Source organism: Bactrocera neohumeralis, chromosome 6, assembly GCF_024586455.1.
Source record: "Bactrocera neohumeralis isolate Rockhampton chromosome 6, APGP_CSIRO_Bneo_wtdbg2-racon-allhic-juicebox.fasta_v2, whole genome shotgun sequence".
Lineage (NCBI taxonomy): Eukaryota > Metazoa > Arthropoda > Insecta > Diptera > Tephritidae > Bactrocera > Bactrocera neohumeralis.
Window position 1 is genome coordinate 4122335 of NC_065923.1, and position 18084 is coordinate 4140418.

General features: G+C 36.9%; 1 long non-coding RNA gene across 2 annotated transcripts in view; it reads left to right on the plus strand.

Annotated features, from left to right (window-relative positions):
- LOC126762051 (uncharacterized) overlaps positions 1 to 18084 on the plus strand; it is a 234454-nt gene that overhangs the window by 200586 nt on the left and 15784 nt on the right. For both annotated transcript variants that reach the window (XR_007667412.1, XR_007667413.1), the window contains one exon: positions 3136 to 3303. This is a non-coding gene — a long non-coding RNA (uncharacterized LOC126762051). The remainder of the gene's footprint in view (positions 1 to 3135; positions 3304 to 18084) is intronic.

An 18084-nucleotide genomic window follows, 5' to 3' on the forward strand; every position in this document is an offset into this window, starting at 1 on the left:
CACTTTAAATAATATTGATCATAAACGCAATGTGTGGCGTATACATAATAATCATAATTGCTCTTTTTTCAGTGCTTCTGCTTATTATTAATAAATAAATTCCGACCAATAACCACTAGATTAAGATAACTTGAATTTTGAGCAATATGCAAATTTTCCATAAGCTGGCTGAGAACTTAACATTAACAGGCATCATTGGCGAATGAAATAAAAAAAAATAATTGGATAAAAATTGTGAAGCCTCAACGAGATCATCAATTGAAGTGAGAAAGTTAAAAAAACCAACATACAACAAAAAACGATTGACGTTGAAGTGTACGCCGTGATTGATGGCGAGTTTGCGACAAATCACGAATCCACTCATACAACAAGCTGACTGTGAAATTTCCATACTCGTGTAAATGTATGTAAGTTTATTTGTATGTTTGTTCGTGTGTATATTATACAGTGCCACTTTATGTAATGTTGTTGATACCGTTACTAAGTAGGGTATGAAGTTGAAGTTGTGATTTTACGTCGCATTTCTTTAAGCTCGAATTACTTTATTTCATGTCTTGAGTGCTTTCTTCAACAAAATTTCTTTTATTTCATTTCATTTCGTTTGTTTGTGTTTTTACAATCATTTATTGTTGTTATTGTTGTTGCTTTTTTACATACTATTCGCTGGCTTGCTTAGCGTGCGATTGGCATAATTGTTTTTGCCATTGCCGTTGCTGGTGTTGTTGTTGTTGCTGTTGCTGTCGCTGCTGCTTTTCCTTCAACGCTTATTTGTTTCATGTTGTTGCGCTTGTTTTATATGCATATGTATGTATGTGTGTGTGTGTGTGTGTGTGTGTAAGTACATAAAATCAGTTGACCTCCGTTGACCTCGTTTTGAATATTTGCCTCGCGCTATTTGTTGTGGCTCCATTGCTTAGCAAGTACGAGTACGCTGGTGTTGTTGCTAGCGTTGTTGTAACTCTAGCTGCTTTGTTGACGTTTGCTGTTGTTGTTGTTGCACCCAGTGTTGCTATTTGGCGCTGTTAATTCTCAACTATTTTTTATGATTTTTATTTTTTGCTCCAACTTTTCGCTCGCTCATTTTATCGCAAACTCGCAATGCATTTGTGTGTGTGTGTGTAAGTAGTTTGTGTGTGTACAAGCAATTGCTCTGCTTTTCGCTCGTTTACTCTTTCCTCTGTTGATACTTATTTCATTGTTTGCTTACCCATTGCTTGTTGTTCGTCAATGTTTTGCGAAAAAAAAGTTTTATTTTATTTTTATTTTTATTTGGTCCCGCATTTAATTTAATTTCAATTTTAATTTGATGTGCATTTCGTTTACTGGTGAAATTATTTCATTTTGAATTACTACCGAGTTTCAATGCAATTCCACAACTTTTATTTGTTGCACTAATTATTACTTTAGTAACAAACAATTATGTTTGTTTATGTGAAGAACTTTATGATTCGATATACTTCGATATGTAGACATTGAATATTATCCATGATCAAATATGACCCGGACTGGTAAAAAAAAGACTAAAATTTCAAGTACATATATATTTCACTATCGTTGAGATGGCCTTCAATGCCTTGGAAAACAACTTCGAATTAGTTAAATGGACTTATACGCGTTCGACGAAGCGAATTTTTTAGTTTCGGAAACAGAAAAACTCTGTGTAATCCAAATCTGCGGATAAGGTTTCTGAGCTTGAAATTTCGGTTAGGTCTTCTCGTTTGTTGACAGTCAGACTATCGATATGTTTCAACTTCAGCATTCCAAAGGCTGGACAATGGAGGAGAAAGTGCCTTGCGTCCAAATGAATGCCTATTGAATGCCCATTGATCCATTACTTGAACGCATTATTCAATTTCGATATTAGCTCGTCGGCGTTGCAGTTGCCAGTGATTCCGCTATGACCAGACATCTAAACTAGTCTGGTGTTGAGCTAGCTACTGCACACTAGCTTTGAACGCACAGTTAGAAGCTCGGCGTTAATATTTCCGCTTTGCTGTCGGAGTGAATAATCACCTCCCTGAAAGAGGTTGCACTACGTATTAATATGTCTACCACTACCCTAATAGCAGCCACCTCTGCCTGATAGACACAACAGTGATCCGGAAACCTAAAGCTAAGGTTAACAGAGACCTCTCTACAGAAAACTCCACTTCCAACCTTTTCTCCCAGCTCCGATCCATCCGTGAAATAGCTCACAGGGCCCTTTCTTCACCGATTCCTTCTCATGCGATGCAGTTGAAAGGGGAGAGAAATTCGGTGTGACCTTTTACGCACCCCAGCTTCCCTGAGCTTTAGAGTGCACTTCGCAGCCTCAAAATGAGTGGAGAGGCATATCTGGGATCTTATGCCTTCTGGTATGTAAAACCATTTCAGATTTACTTGGGTTGACAGCCCTATTCGTCCAGTTGAATATCACTTTAAGGTACCTTTAGGTTAGATCCTACCCAGTATTAAAAAATTCCCAACCTCTAAGCGACGTTTCAAAAGATTCAGGTATTTTAATAGGAGTCTAGTAATGACACGCTTCATAACAAAAACATTAACTAAAATATGTTGAGTGGATCCATAAGAGATGTAGAGATCCTCTGCTATTTCTCTGATGCCAGCATAACGACTTTTAAGGACTATTTAACTTTTTCGATTTTATCGCCATTAAAAGAGATGGATCCACGATGATGAAAAAGATAAAGTAGACTCTTCAAAACTCTTCTGCAACATTTAATGCAGTCGCTCACTCTGGTTCAAATTTGACCAAATTTTATTCAATTTCACATTCATAACAAACTATCGTCTAAATTTTACCTTAATAGTCTTATTGAATAAATAGTAAGTTCAATTCTCATAACAGTTCGCGCTACGATGACACTCATCTATTTCGCCTTCTGCTTTTCAGCAACCAAATACAATGTGCATGGACTCAATGTACCGCAAGTGAGACAATCTTTCGTGGAATCACCGGCGAGAGACCCGAAAACAGATAAACGATTTCAATGTTCCTGAAAAAATAAAGCTATTATTATGGGTTTAATTCTCAGTTAAGAAATTTATGACTTTGGTCAGTTTTATATATATTTTTTCTTACTTGTATTCTACTTTTGTAAAACTTCTACAAAAATATTCTCCTATTATTTACAGATTCCTAATTCAAGTATATAGTATGTAACATATACTCGTAAAAGCAACGAAATCAAACGAAGCTCGTGTCATGCAAATATTCAATTTCGTGCGCTTATTTATATACAATTACATCAAGTCACCGTGGAACCGGGGTCATCGCTTATTTAGTCATGCCTAATAATTAATGTAAGTACAAACACTCAAATATGTAGTCACACATAGAACGCCACATATACATATGTACATAAAATACGAGTATATTTGTAAATATGTCAGCTGGGTACAAATCTACATACGACTTGCTGGAAGAGGTGGGGAAGCTATAAAAATAGCACTTTTCTACTTTTCTCTCCGCATTCGCATAACTTCTGGATATTTTTTTCAATCTTTTTTGTGTTCTTTTTGTTGCTTGTGAACTCCACAGTATGAGCTGTGATGAACCCGACCAACTTCAATTCGAATATCAACATCACGCCACACCACACCCTTGACCATAGGTTCGGTCGGTTGGCGAATTGGCGCGTTGGCACTTGTTGGAAATTAGCACAAATTGCCCGTCGACAATGAGTCGACCGAAATGGTTGTTGAACTCAGCCATCAGCCAGGGTGTAGACGTTGACGAGTTAAGATGTTGTTGGAGCTTGGGTGAAGAATTGTACATACACACGTACGTGATTTCATAGCAAGTAGAAGTGGGGACCCCGTAGGAAAAGCTATGAAACATTTTTGGCATAAATTAGAGATTAGAGATTTTTGGAAAAATTATTCCTTACTAGTTAAGAATATATAAATATGGACGTAACAAAGCTGATATTAATTGAATGTCACTATAACTATATTCGTGGGCTAACGATATAATTTATGACTAATAATGTTTCTTTCTTCCCGAAAGCGTTTCAGATCTCTGAATCCCATTTTTCTCTCGCCTTAGTTCATATAATATAGTTTTACTAAATATAGTAAATACTAAATAAATATTGCAGCTAAAACTGAACTCGTTTTCGATCCAAAATGTGATGTTTCTTGTGTCCTTATTGGATCCAAAAAGCCAGACAGTTATATTTAGTGCATGAGAATATATTGTCGGGTAACTAGGCAACTAACTTCAACATTCAAATTGGTTAGAAAGCAAACAACCCAATTCTCTTTGTTGTCTCTCAGATATTCTTGCGGAGCATTTTTACTTTGGTCAATTCAGTTAGCTTTTCCTCTCTTTTGGGTCAATTATGTGGGCCATGCGAAAACTTATAACAACAAATACCTGACAAAGTACAAAAATAATTTCTATAAATAATTGTAGTTATGCACACTGATACAATATTACATCATATTCACATACCATAAGTTCATATGTATTCAGTACATATACGAGGGTTACCTATTATATTTCGCGATTAGGGAACAATAACAAATATTAATCATCGAAAATTGCTTTTTTGTTTTTCAAAATATTCTCCAACAAGATCAATACACTTTTGAGGACGTTTGAGCCTATTCTCAAAGCATTTTTTCCACTCTGAATGAAATATCTCCAAAGCATGCGTCGAAAATCGTTAGTTTATTCTTCATGTACGGGAATAAAAAGAAGTCATTTGGTGTCAGGTCAGGACTATACGGTTAATGACTCATTAGATTGAAGTTTTGAATGCTCAAAAAGGGAGTTGTTTCAGTCGATGTGTGAGACCAATGGACACTAGCTTTTCTTTGAGCGATTGACGAATTTTCTTGCAATATTGAATGTATGCTCGCCCCACTAATTTTTATAGTTGTCTCGATCTCACGATAGATCATAAGATCTTACAAAATCAGTTTAGGCACAGCATTAATCGTTTCCGGAACATCAATTGATTTTGACGAACTTCACGAATTTCATCTTGGATTTAAAAGCCTTGATTGATTTCATTATACCATCGATAAACACTGATCTTTGATGAATGCTCAAAAATTTATTATAAGATAAAATGTTCGCCATTTAATAGCATTTTTGGGCCAAAATTAAGATTTTAAGTTAATGTAAACCACACAAATAGTGCTCGTACGTCAAATATTCCCAGTATATATGACATCAAAAAAGTCAAACTCTACGATAAAGTTGTGAGTTGACAGATTGGAACATTAGTGATGCCAAATCCCGAAATGTAAAAGGCAACCTACGTATAAATTATGTATCGTCCAACATTTGATAATTATAGAGAATATTACAACCAACCACATTTTTTGTAATTATTTGCGTTGACTTCGAGAAAATTCGAAGTAATTACCATCATAACTCTTTGCTCTCATTCACAGCTCAAAAAGGTGTTCGAAATTTATTTGGTAATAATAAAGACGTTGAGCATTTACGGAAGTCGTCATAGACATTTTTGGAGGATTTTTGTAGCACTGAAAGTATGTGCGAATATATGTATATACAATAGTATGTACTTGTTTATTTCTGGCAGAAGAATGTAGATTAGATTCATCGCAGAAACAGTTTAAGCTCGGCTTGATATTTTTCAAGAAAATCATTATCTAACGATATTTTGGGAACAGTATTTTCTAAAAGCAATTATATTGTGTTCTAGATAGTATATTTATATATATTTTTAGGACAGAATCTCAAACTATTCAAAATCAACCAGTTCTCTAGAATTCTGCCTGCCAGAGCTATATTGTGAGTCCATCGAACTGAGTGTTATGTTTCTTTTTCGGATATCTGAAAATATCCACATTTATTCATAAAAAAACAAACAAGAACATTTAAAAGAATGTAGAGTTTACAAATAAAGCAATCAATGTCCCTGAGATGGCCTATTAACGTCATGAAACAATCGCATACACTCTGAGTTACAAGTGATCAGCCGATCGATCAAGTGATCGCTCAACTCAACACATTAAAATGCAAACAATGTCGGCGAAAAGCAAAACGAAACATATCGGAATACAAACACACATTTGTACAAGTGATAAAGGGGAAAAAATGAAAAAAATATACAACTATAAGAAATTTATATAGAAATATATAAATAAAGAACGACAATGAATAATGCTGCGGAAATTCACGCGAAAAAGTGTTGAGTAATCACTCATTGCCTCCAAAGCAAATTTTTAAAAATAACTTCTAGTGAACCAAAAAACGTAGAGAAAATCGTACGAATTTAATTAATAATCGAGGAAATGGCAACTAAAATCACTTTACAGTTTCATAACCACAGAAACATGTATACATATACATATGTATATAGTCTTGTATTGACGGCATATTTTTGTAAAGTCATTCTGCGAAAGCTAACAACTGCTAGTAAGTGAGCAGAAGCCTGTAAATAGTGTCAACGAGGGTTAGTTGCATTACTTTTGATTGCCACTGTAGCAAATTCATTTAATCGCGGCAACAATGTAATAAAAGCGCAATGATTTTCATATTTAGGGCTAAGCCCTTGTGAGTGGCGCCACAATTAATGAATTTCTGTCAAAATATGCAAATTTCAAAATGAAATTTTTCATGAATTTGTGGAACTTGAGGGCCTCTCGTTTGTGCTGCATGCAACATTGTGCAGGGAAATTAAGGAGGAAAAATTAATGGATTATGGTTTTATATAATATTTCCATATATTTATACATTATATATACCATACGACCATAAGCCAACAACAAAAGCGACGAAATTTACAACTATTTAGAATTGTCACGCGCGATTAATAGTCCAATAATTCTTCATGAATTATTGATTCTTGGAAACGGCTTTAAAGTGTTCAGTTGCTCAGTTTCGATTTATCGCTAATCCATTTCTCTCTGCCCACTCGGTAATCACATCTGAATCGCCTTGGGTTAGAAAATAAATGGTGTTCAGGAATTTTATTTTTACCAAAAACACCAAACATCTGGCCTCGTTCTTCAAGTTCCTTCAAAAGGTTGTTCACCACTAGGATCCAGCAAACGGGAAATGGACGCTATCTTGTAGGATGATCTTATTTACTATCCGCAGTATCGGTGTCTAAGAGACTATAGAATATATGGCTATTATAGCAGTACATTGCTAAAGGCTCTCTCGATATCAATGAAGGAACCCACAGCATTTAATTTTTTATAAGGGCACATTTCAGCCGTAGCCAGCATCTGTCGGGTATAATGTGGGGTATAATACCGTCGAGTCCGAGACACTCAACCGGTTTAAAAGAGTTCATATCCCAAGTGAGATGTCGGTCGTCCACAAGGCTGTATAGCCTTCTTGAAGCTCTGTAAGAGATACTTCTTCGCACTACTCCAAAGTACAGAATACAGCAGCCCCTGCAGATGTCCCGCTTCATATAGTGTCCAATCTAGGTTCTACGGTCCTTATTGAACAGCCTTCTACCAAGAGGGTTTCCTCTTTCCTTTGTGTAAGCAAGAGTTGTCAAAGGAAGACATATATACGGAACTGAAAACATCGACGCACTCATAAATCGCGCTGGCAAATAGCTCTATGTCTCGACCGCAAATGTCCCTAATTGTGTTTCTAAAGTTCCTGTAAGTTCACCTTAAAACGGAAGTTGAGTAAAATGTTGATGCAAATCTACCGAAAATTAAACTATGCACTTAGTTTTCAGTTTCCCAGAGTTATCTTCGTAAATTTTTCTTATGTGAAAGCTATAATCTAACCTTCTTAAGGATCAGTTATCGGATATGAAGCAAAATTGGTTTAAAATGAGCTCATTCTCCAGATTAACTACATATATATTTATGGAATTCCATTTTTTTTATACTTTGGTCATGTTAGACGAAGTTATTAGCTAAATCAGCACATCATCTTCCTGCCTATTATGAGCTTAAAAGAGACCTTTAAAACATCCGCTGAAGTAACGCTCTGGTGTGTGGCTCTACCATTCATTATTTACTCATAATTCTTATGCACATAGGTGTATATGTATGTCTACCTCATTATTTGTCTACGCAGCATCTTCGGCAGACCATCTTCTTCGGTCTGTTTTTCCGCAGCAGCGCAGTCTAATTTAATTTATGCCACCACTCTTGGACGAGCACAAAGCACTCCAGCGTCTCCGCTTTAACTCTTCAACTTCGACTTCAGTCATTGACCAATTAACGAGCACTCGCGCGCGCACTTATTCTGCCCCACCCAGAAGGCCCTTTAACGTCTGGCAGCCAACCAGCCATCCAGCCGCCGCACAGTAGCTTTGATACAGTTGCCGGACAGTAAGATGTGCTGTGGCAAGTTCTCATTTAGCTACATTCTTCCGCTTGCGCTGACGTAGAGTAATCTTTAAGCGTTAATAATGTTTTTTTACTTCCTTCAACCTGCCGCTGTGGCTACCGCACAGATCTTCTATTAGGTATATAAGCATATACTATGTAGTTATTTTTTAATTCCCTCAGCTTTAGCGCTGCTTTGACGTTAATGCCTCTGCTTTATATTATATTTTAGTTTATCATTGTTGTAGCCATTGTGTTGACTCGCCATCTAATTTCATAGTCTTTTTGTCTGCCTGTTCGTTTAGCGAAGTGTTGCAAAGCCTGTCTGCGATTCCGTGTCTCCCTCCTCTAACTGTTGTCTGTCCGCCGTGCTTTTTCTACTTTGCTCATTGGCAACTGCAGCTATGTGTCTTTTAACTCGTTTCGATTGTTTTGCTGCGTCTGGCAACATTCTTTCATCATCTTTTTTCGCAGCTTACTCACGTTTATTAATCCGCCTTCAATACTCCGTCAGTGGCAGCAACCAAGAAGCTAGGCACTCATGCCATGCGCGTACCCCCCGCACTCTCCTCCCGCCGCAAGTTGTGCCTCCAACAAGAATGCCATTATTCTGCGTGGCTTTGTCCGATGCAGTTTATCTTTTAGAAATAGTTGCAAACACACACATGCACTTAGTTGCACTCATACTGACTCATTTCTTGATTACCGCTTTTGTTGTTGTGATTTTTCTTTCTTTCATTCTTCATTCCTGCCTACTTTTATTATTGTAGCTACTTATTTACATTGCATTTTAATATCTAAATCTCTTTGTATTCTTGTTGTAACAACAATTGTTATTGTCGTTGTGTTTTTCTAGCCTTTAATGTGGAGTTTATCACTGTAGAAATGTGTGGATTACTTACCTCTACTATTTTGAGAGATATTTTCTCTAAAATCGAAAGTCTGTTCTTCAAAACAGAGCACAGATCACCTTCACCGTTAACTAGCCGAATTTTTTGAGGTTAGGAAATTGAAAAAGGTTCCTGAAAATTTGGAAAAGTTATGTCTGCAAAATGTGTGTCATAACAACATAACACTTAGAAATTTCGTAAATGTGAGTTCTTAAATGAATTGGACCCTTATTCATTATTTACCTGACATCGTCAAAACAAAACAAACATTGTTTAAATCATTATTATTTATGTAATAACTAGTTAGGTTAAGTTAGGTTAAAATGTCGGTTCTGACAGGGATCTTACTTGAACACCTTATAGTCGATCCGTTGTGGTACCCAGAGTTCCTATAAAATTCATCGTAAGTACCCTCTTAAATCAACCATAGTCTTGCAAGAACTAGGGAAGGGAGGAGAAAGTGCCTAGATGTTTCCACCACTCTTTCATACAACTTTAACATCTTAGGCTCGTTAAGACTTTTAGCTTCACAGCATGATTGCATATTGGACAATGTCCAGTAAGAATTCGTACGATTGCAATAAGGTGAACTTTGCTGAGGGCCAATGGTCCAGTAGATCTTGTTCTACTTTACTTCTAAGCGCACGTGAGGTTTACAGGATCAGTGCTAGAACGCAAGATGACAACGGGGATACAACTCGTTCGCATTCCGATGTAAGCGGGGTAGCTGGCTCATCGGCTTGGCAGTTTCCAACGATACCATGCACCCAAACGTAGATTGAGTCTGATGATGAAGTAGATTGATGCTATTTCTAGTGAGATTACACAACTACAGGAGTAATATTGAGCGCACAGTTTGCCCATACTTTGCTGGAGAGTAATAGTAAAACAGTCTAATGAAGCCTAAAAGAAGTTCCATTAAATTTTGTGTGCGGAATCAAATTTCTGGTGCCGAAACGTTCAGAATGTTGGAAAAGGCCTTCGGTGATAATTGTTTGTCGCGAACAAGTATTTTTGATTGGTATAAATTATTCAAAGAGGGTCGAGAACGCATTGTCGACGAACCACGTCCAGTACGGCCATCAAAATCAACTGATGATCAACCCGTCAATAAAATAAAGTAACTAGTGCCTGAGAATCGGCGATTAATAGTCAGAGATCTTACTGGTATCGTTGGAATATCGGAAGAATCAGTTAAGCCATTTTGAAAGATAATTTGGGTCTAAGGAAACTGAATTCCGATTGGATCCAAAATCACTAAATTTTTTCGAAAAACAGCGACAAGTCTTGTATTTGAGGTTACGACCCGAAACAGTCCATCAAGCGGTCTTCAAATATCGCGGTGTGGTGTACTCCGAATTCCTACCGACCGACCAAACTGTCAACAAGGAGTGCTATTTAAGTGTTATGCGTTATTTACGGGGAAACCGTTTTAAGTCCATTGAAAACATTAAACGTGATTCGCTCCGCGTATTGAAGGCTATTCCTGAAACTGACTTTAACAACTGTTTGGAGGATTGGAAAATTGGGACAAATACTTTGAGGAATAAATTAAGAATCTTAAAATTATACACAAAGTCCGACTATTTTTTGGCTCATAGTAGTATGTTTGCCTTTTTAACGCTTTGGAAATTTCGTTGCAACAAAAGACAAGCAAACAAAAGAAAATTGCATAAGATGCCAATGAAAGGCGCGAAATGTGCGCAGGCGCCAGCGAACACAGCTGCTTGTCGATGATTACCAAATGCCAGCCGGCAATCTTTTGCTGCCAATTTTCAACTTCTCATTATTTTTTACTTACTACTTATCTATTCATTCACATGTTTTTTGCCTTCGTTTGGCGTTTTTAATTCGCTATAATTTTTGGTCAATTCAGTTCAGTTGTGGTTTTTGGTTTTTTTCTACAAACACAAACAAATTTACTGTTTTATTATATACTTTCATGCAACAAATTCCATTTCTCTTTCTTTTAAATTTTTATAAAGACTAGACATATGTATGTATGTGTGTGTGTGCCCGCTGTGCATTAAACAAATTTGGGTAAATCACAAAATCGGAGAAAATGAAAATTTCTTCACAAATTCGCAGACACACATTACGGCTTATCAAATATTATTGAGTTATTTCTCATGTGGTGCTTTAATTTAATAAATGTTTATGTGATTTGTTGAACGAACATTCGGCTCCACATTTATTCGAGTGTATGTGGGTATGTGTGGTTAATGGATGTTTCATTGCGCATTTGACTTTCACCCCGGCAAAAAGAAAAGCGATTGAGATGATATAAGCAATAAACTTGAAAATATCTTTATGCGATTTTTCGGTTAAGAAATTCAATAAAGACAAAAATAATGCACAGAATAAGGTATTTTTATAATGTGCAGTTCATACTTGCGGTTAAAACACCACATATAGCATACCACGAGTTCGAGTTACCGCTAGAATACTCTGGATACTGTAACAGGTTAAGGGGGTATTCTACTCTAGAAGCATGAATTTCAGGTAATTTTTAAAGTGTCGTAAAAATAAGGCAATTAATATTTTACTATCCGTTTTTTATGGTGTTTTTATTGATATCTTAAGAATACAGAAAAAAAATATTAAAAATTAAAATTATTAGAGGGGGAGGGGAGAGACAGGTGTGAAAAAAATGGTGCATCCTGGTGACATTGATCCTAACTCTCCGGGTGGTCTGAAAAAAAAATCAAAAGAAATTCTTAATCAGTAAGGATGCTGTTATAGTCCCTACCTCAGGGAACACGAAAAAAAATTTTTTTTTTTTTGAAAAATGGCGACTGCCTGAAAATAAAAATAATTTTTTACGTTTTTTTTTGAAATTCCTGAATTTTTTTTAAAATATTAAAAACAAAAATTTTGACACGATGCTTAAAGGAACCATAAAGGGTTATATAAAGAAGGTTCACACAAAATTTCAAGTAAATCGGTTGTATAGAACTTGAGATAATGCCGGTACCGTGTGATACGGCCGAACCGGGCTAGGTACTGCGTCACTAAAGTAACTGTGGCTCTTAAAATAATTTTAATTTTTAAAAATCATTTGGAGGATATGTTCCTAAGCGTCTAAACTTTAAATATTCATATCGAGATTTTTCAAAATTCTAGAGTAGAATACCCCCTTAAACTCCTACTTATCCAGAAACGACCGGGACTTATCAAATATATACTTATATGTATGTCCAGCATGCAACGAGCCCTCGGATGAGACTAACCACTGCTTTGCATCCCCAGCTAACTTTACACATCTGACATCCCTCTCCATATGGTCCGACACGTCGAAACAGCACGTTTCCTAGGCTTACCGTTGGATGACATACATATGTATTAACTGAACTTTACACCGTATTGTGAACAGCTAACCGTTACAACAAAAAAACGACAGCAGGAACATGTGAGTTATCTCAATAATATTAAAAGAGCGTGTTGTTCTAATAACGGTAACGGTAGCCCCCATATAACTAATATCAGGACGTAAATGGACGTGGTGGTATGTGAGGTACATTAATGAAATTCAGAGAGCATATTTTTCTGTTAGTAATATATAGTAATTCCAAAAATATATAAAACGGAATCAATACTACCTCTATCCCCTTATACCATTCCTAGAGCAAGATTTTCAAACTTACAATTGGCTTTATATCATATATGTACAACGGTCAATATGTAAGTGCCTTAGCAAAACAGTTCTGCCAAAACCTGAAGATACATATATCCCGGGTTTGATCGGAGCAAGTTGCAAGAGTATAAAATGAACGGTTACACCCGAACTTAGTACTTCCTTAATTATTTCTAACATTAAATTATATTTTTAAACGCTTAATTAAAGAATTCAACGTACAAGTAAATCGACTACAAATTTTTAGAATAATACTTCTGAAACTGTGCGTTGTATGACATATTCACAGGGAGCATATGAATATGTATGTATATATTTTGACAAAAGAGTACCCGGAAATGTGAGCTAAATATGTATGAGCGCGATCCGTCAAACAGTTTCTTTACAGCAGCTGCTTAAGTCGGCACACCTCTGTAGGTCGTTGCGATTTTTACAATGTACAAAAATATCAAACAAAGAATTTGTCTAAAATTTCTGACAAGAACAAGACTACGAGTAGTACAAAGCCTTCAAAGATGGTCGAGAGATCGCTGAAGACATGCCTTGTTCTGAACGACCTTCAACATCATCAGCTGATGAAAATATTATAAAAGTGAAAGATATGATTCTTGAAAATCGTCAGTAAAGTGTTAGAGAGATGGCAAGAGAGCTTCACATCTCTCGGGAGTTCATTCGAATGATTTTGGTGGATATTTTGGGTATGAAAAAGAGTGCGATTGTGATCTAATTTAAAGCCAAAAACGCAATGAATACCAGCGATCAGTCATCATATTCACCAGATTTTGCTCCGTGGGATTTTTGCTTGTTCCCCAAACTGAAATTACCGCTCCGTGGAACCCGTTTTCAGTCGATGGATGAGATAAAACAAAAGTGCTAATGAAAAGTGTTTCGAGGATTGGAAAAATCATTGCCATAAGTAATATCTGGTGTTGATTACTTTGAGGGCGACGAAATAAATATTGATGAATAATTAAATATATTACGCATTTTATATACCCCTTCCTGGTACTTTTTTGTCACAATGTATACTAATTATATAAAGTCTATAAAGGGGGAATTGTCGAAAATGCAGATAGTGCGTTGAGACTGAGCAAATATTAGAGCTTTCTTATTACGAGTGCCCTGCCCTAATTGACTGAGACAGTCTATTTTCTTAATGTCTTATGCTTTAATCTTTGAGAAATTCACTGGTGGGGTTGCTGGTAAATTCAAATTTTAGGATTGTCTTTAGAATGTAATTTTACATGGAACTACGTAGGGAAGCTTCAATTGAACCAAAAGTTTTTTGATTATTATTTATTGAAAAAATAAACATCAAAGAGACATGAAAGACATTTCAAATGAGGTCGAAAACACTAGTGTCATTGTTTAGTTCTGTATTTCATCCACAATACGCAGCTTTTTGAATCACGTAAATATTGTTTCTCGTTTGGTTTTTAAAAGGACTTTACCGAACCCTTGTAAAACTGTGAAATTCGGCCTTTTTTCGCATAGCCCGGCACTAAAAGGGTATCTTACAGACTAACTAATCCAACTAACTGTTGTGAAACCCATACTTTTCGTTATTATTAAGTCCAAACATACAATGTGTCGATATGTATGTCACCGTAAGCCTGATTCACACTTTATATTATGTAATATTTTTTTTGCCATACTAACTGACTATTTTGTAATAAACATACATACGTATGCGCACACACATATGTATGTATATTCAGGAAAACATGGAAAGGCTTGAGCTTATGTAAAATAAGAGTGTATAAAAATAGCGACAACATATTATTGGCAACAAGATTACATAAAACTATTTATTTGGATTAATCAATAAATCCAGTTTATTTCGCGAAGCAGCGGTCCACACCAACTGCTGTGCCAACCATGGCAGCAACAAAACGAGCAAAAGCCAAAGCAATAGTAACGGCATATGTTGTTCACACCTCCGCTGCGGCAACTGCTGCTGCTGCAACGAGCAAAGCCGCCGGCATATGGGCGAGCATCTAACTCCATTTGTCGTTGTTGTTGTGTGCGACTGCAACACAGCGATCGTGTCGACGTTGCTTGTAGTTTCTCATGTTTTTGCAACATTTTTATTTCAACGCATTTTATTTGCTTCTTTTTCCAGCAACTTTTTATTGGCAACGCAATCGATTAGGCCGCCGAACCGCCAAGCACTAAAAATATAAATAAATACTAAGTAGAAAAACAAATTGAATGAACTAATAAATTCGCAAGTGCGGCAAAAACGAGGCAAAAGCCAAACGCCACAGCTAAATGTGGCGCGCACAGCGACAAAACGCGTGTGAATGCAGAGCGCGCTTGCAGCTCAACTTGCAACAAATGCGCAAATGCTTAGCGGCTTACGACCGCACACACACACACACACACACTATGGGCGCACAGGAGGAAAAACGTTTACAAAACATATTGGCCGCTCGCTTGACTCGCACGACTTCGATGGCCAAAAGCGGCGCCGATCGGCGGTCCGGCTTGGGCCTGATTTTAATCGCAATCGATGGCCACAACATGATAAATATGCAATGAGGCGTTAGGCCTAAGCGCGCTCACTCACTCATGCACCCATACAACAACAACAGCTGCAACTGTACATTTAAATAAGCTTGCCGCAGCATTTGTGTTTTTCTTTTGCTCAGCCACGGGCTGCATGCTGTTGTTGTCGTTGTTGTTGGCATGTTTGTTGCCCGCTACTGCTGGCGATTGCAAACATAATCAATTAAGCATTTTGTAAGCTGCTTAGCAAACGTCTGGGTGTGATAATCCGCACAGATAAAAGAGATACAACGAGCAAATGTGCCGTGCCACACATGCCACACACATACACACACATGCAAGTGTGCTAAAATATTCACTTACATACCTATAAACACATCGGTTCTTATGCATTGGGTGGACTTGAGCCCAACTTGCTTTTTGCCCGGCAGATAACGACCTAGCAACGGCACTTGTTGCTCAATTATGTTCGGAGAAAAATAAGAAATAAGCAAGAAATGCACGGAAACAAGAATTAATTAAACCGCTTGTGCACTAATCTGTCGGAAATCTGCATGCGACACAATCGAAGCGATAATTATTTACTCATGTGCACATTAGGTTGGTCCACAAAAACCGGAGTGAACTTGTATTTCAATTTCACCACATTGTAATTGTTGTGATTATGTTAGTTAGACTCGGGTCTCGTTTAAAAGTGTTTTCATTTAGGATCATCCTAGTTCCACACACGGACGGCATATTTAGAGTACTGGGCGAATGAATGAAATACTAAGTCAGCATTATTGACTCAATGAGATTTGTTCGATGTGTAACCTACTCGTTCTCTGCTCCAGTACAGATATGCTCTCCTGGAATAAGGGGATATATCCTAGGTCTCCGAAAAAATCGTAAGAGATCATTTTGTAAAGCATATCAAACTATAACAAGGGACCTTCCCGTTACAATTAAGAGCTCATACTTGGAAAAATTTGCGTAGAAGTGTCTTAGAACCTATTTTTTAAAGTACTAAGCGAAAAAAAATTTCGTTTCTCTTGACAAACCCTAATGTATCGATCATTCACAAATTTCTTCTATATTTCCTTGGTTTCTGGATCTGAGATGATGTTAAGAAGAAAAGTTGTGTCGCAATTCTAGAATTTTAGTTTTCCAGATATATTCTAGAAAATTATTTGAAGTCGAACTACTAAAAAGACTCTACAAAATAAGTCCAGACTCTCTGACAAATATTCAGCAGTAATATGCCAAACCTTAACTGAACTGATGAACTCATATTTTTACCACATCCAAAAGCTTTATTCTTACAATTTACAAGAACACTCTCTAATCAATTAGTTCACCTTCTCTAATGTTTGCTACCATCTTACAATTTAAAAAACACCTACTTACTAAAAAATTGATTGAAAACCTTGTGCCAATCTCCATAAGTTACATACTACACCTCATTCATTCGAGTCGCTTATCATTTGGTTCACGCTTCATCGTTACAAACATAATTAACACCGCCCCAAACAATGCTGTGGCGTCTCCATTATGTCAAACAACATTTCAGAAATAAACACCGTTTCAAACCGAAGCCAAATTGAGCGTCAAAAGGTGACACCAAAATGGGCAATCGGCAAAAAGCAATCGCACAGCAAAACAATTGCTCGCCAACAAGCGACGGCGGCTAAAATCCGAAGCGCCGACGATCAGCGAAGACAACGCGTCGCACTACAAATTGTCAAACGTGAAAAGCGTGCGTCGCCGATTTACTAGCAATTGTTTTTGTTGCAACTGCGTTGCATGAGGTTTTTTTAACACAGCAATAGCTTTTATGCCCAATGCACAACTGGTAAAATGATGTCTGATCAAATTTGATCCGGACTGACACTAAGCTACTAAACTTTATTACAACCTTTTAACAAGGCCTCTGAGCCAATACAAACTCAGCGCTTATTCCAACTTTCTACTTACTTGTTATAAGCATCCTCTGAGCCTCAGGGATGGTCTATAGTGCCTTTAGTGATTTTCGTTTCTCTGTTTCTGGATTTTTATACAAGCACATCTCGATACTGGTATCGATGCGTTTGATGTTTGTATGTATGTAGGGTCTCAGCTACGTTGTCAAGCATTTCCTTCGACATTTCGACTCGACTTGGTTTTTGCCAAAAATTTGGGTCTTTAGGTACAGGTTTAGCATTGACACGATTCATACCGAAAACAATGACCAAAATGGTTGAGTCGATCCACCAGATACGTTGAGATTCTCTGCTATAACTATTGAGCAATCGGCGATTTTCAATCAGTGTGTTTTTAATTTAACAGAGACCGATGCGATTTGGTTTTAACCGCGTAAGTGGTGCTTAGAAAATGATGGACGATTCGCATGAGGCAAGCTTTCGATGCCTTCACGACCTTTACTCATTGTTTAGTGCCCCTCAAATACTTGTATTTGGGCTGGAGTAGACTCACCAAAACATTACTACAACATTTTCAACGATTAAAGGACAGTGATTCCATTGGAAACAGAAAATCTTAAGCAAAGTCGTTAATTCTTTTTTATGGGAAAAATCCAGACAACTTTTCACGTTTCAAACGAACAGCTGCCAAGCAAACTCTTATTGACGTAAAAAAGCTTATTCAACTAAGAGAAAAATATATAAATTCAGTTCGGGTCAAATTTGATCAGATTCTAACTTATTTATCAAACTAAATAAATACCCCTTCCAATTTACACCTGGGGTATAAAAGCTTCAGCTCCACCCATACAAGCCGATTGCTTTATTCGCT